Below are 8,646 nucleotides of genomic sequence, written 5' to 3' on the forward strand. Positions count from 1 at the left end.
AAAAAAAAATTAAATGGATATGTAAACTTTATATCGACAAAAGGGACTGGTCGAATCTCGATGGTTGGGCTATATCAAGCCAGGGATGCCATGTCTGCAGGAATTTTGTGTGGGTGTCTAACAGTATAGTCGTCAGTTTTTCATTGACCATTATGAAGTTCACTTGGTTTTTGACAGCCTCGAAGCTGAGGCGGGGAGTCTTCCAAGCCCTTGCGATCGTCAGCTTGGTAGCCATAAACAGGTGTGATGCTAGCTGCCGTTCAGGACGAAGTAGGCCCGCTAATGGTTTAAATAAAAGCGCTTCATATGGGTTGCACTTAATGTCTGTGTGAAACATAGTACGGAGGAGGGCATAAACTCTGATCCACAATCTGCAAACCTTAGGGCAAGTCCACCAAATATGGACCATAGTACCCATTTGCTGACAGCCCCGAAAACAAGTCGGGGAATATGTAGGGATAAAACGAGCTAGACGAGCAGGCGTGTAATACCATCTATAAAGAACCTTATAAGCATTTTCTAGGATGATAACATTCCTAGTGCATTTAGATAATGCTTGGGTCATGGTCCGACAATCCTGTTGATCCAGAGTGCTCCCGAGTTCTGACTGCCAACGCTGATGATCAGAACAGACCGGAGGAGTTCTAGAAGAAGTAATAGAAAAATAGACCAGAGAAATTAAGCCCAGAGCATGGGGTCTATGTCTACATTGATTCTCAAAGGGAGACAACCTGAAGGGTCCCGAGTGCATCTGTATTAATGTATAGAGAAAGTGGCGGATTTGAAAATAGCCATAATGTTCCTGCAATGGGATATCATGAGAGGAGCGCAGAGTTTCAAAGGTGAGTATTTGAGTGGGAGATAGCATCGAATACACATCATGGAAGCCATTTGCTTGCCACCAAGCAAACTGTCCAGGATTATCACGACCTGGGGGGAATAATGGGTTATGTAGCAAACATAGTAACGGTAGGTGGGCAGAGATGAGACCAGCGGAATATTTAATAGAATTCCAAAGACGAAGCGTTCGTGTCAGCGTCGGACTAAAGGATGAAGGTCAATGAGTAGAGGGAAGCCACGGCAAAGAGGAGAGTGGTATCGGGTGGGAATCCATCAAGTCTATAGTAGCCCACAAGGGAAATTGGTGAGATGCATGAAGATGGGCTAAGGGGGCAATATTGGGCCGCCAGATAGTAAGACTGAAGATTTGGGACAGATAACCCACCCGTGGTCTTACGAGCAAATAAGATTTGTTTACTAATTCTGGGTCGAGAAGAACCCCAAATGAAAGACAGGAGTTTTTGCTGATGAATACGCAAAATATATGCGAGGGAACAGGGACAGGTAAAACTCGAAACTCATACAATAATTTGGGAAGATGAGTCATACGGATCGCATTGATTCTACCGAACCACGAAAGCGGATAGTGAGACCAGGAGGACAACAGCTCTGTCAGTTCATTAAAGACAGTGGGGAAATTAGCCCGGTAAAGTCCTTCATAAGTTGGGGTGAGCTTGATTCCTAAATACGGCAAGGCCGAGAGCCATTGAAAAGGGAACAAATGTTTCAGAGTAGACAAAAGTGATGGTGAGAGGGTAACTGACATAGCCTTAGATTTGGCAGGGTTGACACTGAGGCCTGAGAGAGCTGCAAAGGAATCCAAAACCGCAAGTAAATTTGGCAAGGTGACCCCTGGGTTCGTGACCGACAACAATATAACGTCAGCAAACAGAGATAACTTATGCTGAGAACCCGCTACGTCTATTCCCTTAATATCAGGATGCATACGAATAGTTTCTGCCAAAGGTTCCAAAGCCAAGATAAATAGTATGGGAGAAAGTGGGCAACCTTGTCTAGTTCCCCTGCCAATCGGGAACGTTGAGGACTCAAAACCATAATATTTGAGTTTAGCTTGAGGGGACGTATATAATGAAGAGATCCAACGTAAGAACGAGGGACCAAAGCCAAAATGGTGAAGGACTGACATGAGATAAGGCCAGGACAAAGTGTCAAAGGCTTTGTTGATATCTAGAGATAGGAGCATCATATCCATTTTGCGAACATAAGCCAAATGTTGTAACTGTAAAATGCTTCTGATGGCATCTCCAGCTTGTCTCCGAGGCATTATTTTCAATGGATTTTCATTCGTAAACAGAAAATTTTGTTAACCGAGGCATTCGTAAACTGAGGTACCACTGTATAAGGAGGTGAAGCCTTTACGTTGTAGCTCCTTGAATAAAACCTTTCTCTGAATAAATGTGGGTAGTGAGAGAAGGCAAGATAACAAACCATTGACCAAAAGAAAATTTCCATGCAACACTTGAGAATAATACCAGTAATAGTCACGTTATTGGTCCAGTCACCAGCTGAGTGTGAATGACTAAGTGACAGAAGGTGTTTAATAAGAAGAGGGTAATGCCTATGCTAAAGCTGTAATGTGCATTATTAACCATACAAAAAGGTACATATTAAGGATGGAATCATGTGAGTTTATCAATTTCTAATGAATAGTACATCCAACCAGACCAGCTGTCGAATTGTTAATTTTTTTTTTTTGGTAGTGTGGTCCCATCTCTCTGCTTCCATAATCTTTTCTCCCTCCTTTTGCCAATCTTAATGTAAGACAGCGACTTTGTTTCTAATATCTAGGGATGAGACTTGTGGTGGCATTTAGAAGATGTGGGGTGACACTTCGTTTATATGTTTTTAAGGAGGTGGTACCGTGAAATAGGGGTAAAGGGATGCACTCAATAGGTTTAAGGGTAGTTTTTAGATCCATGGTGAGATCTTCTTCCAAAATTTCTGTATCGTAGGGCAACACCCCCATAGGTGTAAATACAGCGGGTAAAATAAGTTGAACACATCACCATTTTTCTAGGTAAATGTTTCAAAAGGCTATTGATATGAAATTTTCACCATGTCAGTAACAACCCATACATACAAAGAAACCAAACCAAGTTCAGAAATTAAGTTATGTGTAAAATGGAATGACACAGGGAAAAAGTATTGAACACATGAAGAAAGTTAGGTGCAAAAAGGCAATGAAAGCAAGACACCAGCTGAAATCTATCAGTAATTAGAAAGTAATCTTGCTCCTTTTGTCAGTGCAAATTAATATTTGCCTCAACTGATGGCATATAAAAAGGTGTCTCATTACCAAGGTATCACACACAACACATCTCATGATGGGCAAAAGCAAAGAGCTCTCTCAAGAGCTTCGCAACCTTAGTGTTGCAAAACATACTGATGGCATTGGTTGCAGAAGGATTTGGAATGCTCCAGTGAGCATTGTTGGGACCATATTCCGAAAGTGGAAAGAACTTCATTTCACCATAAACTGGCCACAACCTGGTGTTCCACACAACATTTCTGACAGAAGAGTGAAAAGAATTATCAGAAGAGTTGTCCAAGACCCAAGGACCACTTGTGGAGAGCTTCAAAAAGACCTGGAATTAGCAGGTACAATTCTTTCAAAGAAAATAAGTAATGCACTCAACCACCATGACCTGTATGTGCAAGACTCCGTCGATGAAGAAAAAGCATGTTGAAGCTTGTTTCAAAGTTTGCTGCAGAACATGTAGACAAGCCTGTGAAATACTGAAGAATAAAGTCTGGTCAGATAAGACCAAAATTAAACTCTTTGGATGCCATAATACACACCATGTTTGGAGATCAAATGGCACTGCACATCACCCCAAAAACAACATACCAACAATGAAATTTGGAGGTGGGAACATCATGATGTGGGGCTGGTTTTCAGCATACAGTACTGGCAAACTTCATATCATTGAAGGAAGAATGAATGGAAAAATGTACCAAGACATTCTTGATAAAACTCTACTGCCACCTACCAGGATGATGAAGATGAAACGAAGGTAGACATTTCAGCAAAACAATGATTGAAAATAAAGCTGCTAGAATGGACCAGACAATCACCTGACTTGAATCTATGGAAAGAACCAAAGATCAGAGTTCATAAAAGAGAACCACGGAACCTTCAAGATTTGAAGATGGTGTGGAAGAATGGGCCAAAAGCAATTCATGCGACTAGTTTCTCCATACCGGAGGCATCTTGAAGCTGTCATTACAGAGGATATAAAGGATTTTATATGAAGTATTAAATTTCAGTTAGTGTGTTCAATACTTAATTTCTGAACTTAATTGTTTTGGTTTCTTTGTATGTATGGATTGCATGGGTTGTTACCGACGTGAAAATGTCATGTCAATAGCACCTTTAGAAATATATCTACTGAGAAAAATGGTGACTTGTTCAATACTTATCTTACCCGCTCTGTGTGCCCTCCTGAGGGCAGCCTCTAAAGCACCGAGAATTCAGGGAATATTCTCGACAACCATTGGGGCTTTCTTAGCATTTATGGAAGAGCCATGAGAGTGCACAGTTTTATCATGCCTCAATTGCAAACAAATATAAAACCAAGTCTGCTTCCAGTTCACTTATGATATATGGAGTGAACTGCGACTGGGCACCCAACAAGAGTTAACATATTTGTGATAGGAGGTGTATAGTGTCATCTTTACAATCACACATTTCACACTTGGGGTCAGAGACAAGAAGTTTGGAGTTCAGTTGGTGAAGGTCATGATTTGTCTATGATGCCAAATGTCCAGTGGGAACCCCATAAGCCTGTCTCAGCTGCTCAAAAGATAAGATGTGCTCCAATGGGGCTAGTTTGAGATGCCTGGCACTACAAGTTCTAAAGAAAAAGGCATTCTCATCTAGTACAAACCAGGAGAAGCCTTGCAAAGGTGCCATTGGAGAGGTTAGGGGGGCACGTTCTCCATTTTACCTGGTGCCATATTTTTTTTAAAGTGGCCATTGCAAAACGGGAATTCTGTGGATAAGCCTCTTGGTGTGGTTGGGATCCATGGCGCCCCCACTAGATTACACATAGCCAGGTTCTTTTCAAGGGGGACACAGAGTTTGTCAGAAGAGTTGTGTTGCTGAGACTTTTGTTTTTAACCTAAAAATGTAATGAATTTTATGGAGTTTTTTTTTGTGCTGACTAGCTGGAGCAATTGCTGGGTGTTTTCTTGTATACTGTGAACAGTCATGAAATGCTGCGGTTAAGCTACAGTGCCTTGAAAAGGTATTCATACACCTCATTTTGTCATGTTATAATCAAAAACATAAAAATATTTTATTGGGATTTTATGGATAGGCCAACACAAAGTGGCACATACTGTACAGTAATTGTGAAGTGGAAAGAAAATGATGGGAGAATATGTCCACAGGACAACTATTAGTCATGCAATCCACAAATCTGGCTTTTATGGAGGAGTGGCAAGAAGAAAACCATTGTTGAAAGAAAACCATAAGAAGTCCCGTTTGCAGTGTGCGAGAAGCCATGTGGGGGACACAGCAAACATGTGGAAGAAGGTGCTCTGGTCAGATGAGACCAAAATTTAACTTTTTGGCCTAAAAGCAAAACGGTATGTGTGGTGGAAAACACTGCACCATGAACACACCATCCCAACTGTGGTTTCAGCATCATGTTGTGGGGATGCTTTTCTTCAGCAGGGACAGGGAAGCTGGTCAGAGTTGATGGGAAGATGGAGGCAAATACAGGGCAATCTTCAAAGAAAACCTGTTAGTCTGCAAAAGACTTGAGACTGGGGTGGAGGTTCACCTTCCAGCAGGACAATTACCCTAAACATACAGCCAGAGCTACAATGGAATGGTTTAGATCACATATGCATGTGTTAGAATGGCCCAGTCAAAGTCCAGACCTAAATCCAATTGAGAATCTGTGGCAAGACTTGAAAATTGCTGTTCAGACGCTCTCCATCCAATCTGACAGAGCTTGAGCTATTTTGCAAAGAGGAATGGGCAAGAATTTCACACTCTAGATGTGCAAAACTGGTAGAGACATCTCCAAAAAGACTTGCAGCTGTAATTGCAGCGAAAGGTGCTTCTACAAACTATTGACTTGGGGGGGCTGAATACAAATGCACACCACACTTTTCAGATATTTGTAAAAAAATTTGAAAACCATTTATCATTTTCCTTCCACTTCACAATTATGTGCCACTTTGTGTTGGTCTATCACATAAAATTCCAATAAAATACATTTACGTTTTGGATGTAACATGACAAAATGTGGAAAATTTCAAGGGGCGTGAATACTTTTTTCAAGGCACTGTACCTCTCCAGTAGCATCTCTAAAGGAATGTGTCCTCTTACAAATAAGGAAGCTGCCCCTGTTATATTTTCCTTGCTGCAATACTGCAGAAAATAAGTACAATTTTTTCTTTTAAACACTAAGGGTTTATTGATGAATGTTGTAGCACAAAATCGAAAAAATTTCCACTTAAATCCAATGACAAAAATGTGTGCATTTGGGTAAAAGTTGCATGTGTCTTAAGTGAAATCTTTAATAGACCTTTAAGCCTAAAGTATTGTCATATCTATGCATACTCTAATGAATAATTTAACCTTTACAACTTTTGTGCCATTTATAAAGCTGTATTTTGACTTTATTCATGCAGATTTGCATAGGTACTGAAATTGTTCAACTCCATCACCTGTCTTGCCAATACAGTCTCCTAAAAACAGCAATTGCCCAATTATGTGTGGCTTCTGTACTTTCCAGGTAACAGACCTAATAGAAGCAGTCACACGTTTGGGACATAAAGGGGTTTATTTACTAAAGCTGGTTCAATCGGACTTCTATGCAAAAGTGCACAAGATTATCAGTTTACATGTTGTATTACTGAAGCTTAATTGAACAGGCTGATGTTAGAAGCTGATTGGCTCCCATGCACAGGTGCATGAGATTCTGAGTGCAACAGCTTTAGACCTCTCACATGCATGTTCCAATCAGGTCCATCTGCCCGTTTTTCAGGCAGACCCGATTGGAACCTCCATTTCTCCTCTACGTAGCGGCTGGTGTAAAGGGACATGTGTCCGTTTTTCACCCTCCTACATCCGATCCGATCTGACCCGCAAAAAAAGGGACAGATGGGGATCCAATTCCCCTTCTGTCCAGATCGGAATGGATGGAAACGGACAGGCAGTCTGTTCTCATCCGACCGCCCATTGAGGAGAGCGAGCTGCTGTGTCCGCTCTGCAGCAACGGAGTGGACACAGACCTGTCATCTTGTTCAGCAGTGATCAGTGAAGAGATCCCCGCTGAGCAAGCGAATCTGCTAAACGCATCCAGCCCATGTGAAAGAACCCTTAGTAAATAAACCCCAAAGTTTTGAAGCCATATGATGAGCATGACAGTCAGGCAGATAGCATTTTTAGAAACAGAGGTTACTAATAGCAGCATGCAAATTAATCTCTCTGCGTATAGATTTCAGGAGAAACAACCCCGAGCTGATGCAGTGACTACTAAGTCAAGATTGAGGGGTCACTTTGTAATGGAAAGTAGATATTGCTATTCTCCTTTGCTGGGGTTCATGCACAGCATCCCACATTTTATGGCCCATTCAGCTGATGTGGGTGTGTTGTGTAAATATTCACTAAATTTGTCCAGTGATGTACAGATGATTAAATAAAGAAACCTAGATGTGCTTTTTCACATAATTAGATAATTGAAGTGTATCTTCACACAATTTATTGTGTGAACATTCTCAACTCCTTTAGGAAATCAGCCTCTCTGTGTTCCAGCACCTGGCATTGCAAATTGTTTTGGCTTTGTTGGGCAAAGTGAAGTCCTGCCTGACATTGCAAAGTAACATCTCCGCTCCCATGTCAGCATGGAGGCAGCAACGTTGAGGGTCATTTTGCTTCAAATTATTTTGACAAGTCATTTTGCTCCCATGACAACAATGATGGTTATTTTGCTCCTGCTTACACTGATGAGGGACATTTTGCTTAATTTACCCCAATAACACTAATGATGGTGCTTACTTGACTTCTAATGACAATGACTGCTTGTTTTTTTTTGCTCACACAGACACCAACAGCATTGCTTATTTTTCTCCCACGGACACAAACAATTGGACTTATTTTGATGCCACTAACTTTAATGATGGAACTTATTTTAATCCTACTAACGCCAAGTAAGGGGCCTATTTTCCTTCCACTGACACTATTGGAGTGTTCAGGAGTAAGGAAGAGCCAAACATACCTGGGTTCAGTTTGGGGGAGGTTTGTTGAACTATACTGAAGTTAAAAACGTTAGGTGACTATAAAGGCTTAAGGTTTTTATAGAATGGAATGTATGAAGGTAAAAAAACACCTCTGTGGAGCATCCCCCCAGCCTCCCCTAATACTCACTTAAGCCACCTCTCAATCCAGCAACATGCACTTGAGTCTCGGCTATCCCTGGACTCCCCCTCCTCATTGGCTGAGACACTAATGGGAGCCATTGGCTCCCTCTGCTGCCAGTCACAGCCAGTGAGCCAATAAGAAGAGAGGGGCCTGGCCAAGCCGCAGCTCCTTGTGTGAATGGACACACGGAGCAGCGGCTTGGGAATGTGCATGCTTGTGTGCCCCCATAGCAAGCTGTTTGCTGTGGGGGCACCTGGCAGGAGACCCAAGAAGAGAAGGATTGGGGCTGCAAAACCATTACACACAACAGGTAAGCACAGACGTTGGTTATTTTTATTTAATTTTCTTTAAATCTAAGCCTTTAGAATCACTTTAATCCAAACCCCATTAAAGTCAGTAAAAAATGG

Source organism: Staurois parvus, unplaced genomic scaffold (assembly GCF_062004578.1).
Source record: "Staurois parvus isolate SC_StPar_1 unplaced genomic scaffold, SC_StPar_1.0 ptg000186l, whole genome shotgun sequence".
NCBI classification, from domain to species: Eukaryota; Metazoa; Chordata; class Amphibia; order Anura; family Ranidae; genus Staurois; species Staurois parvus.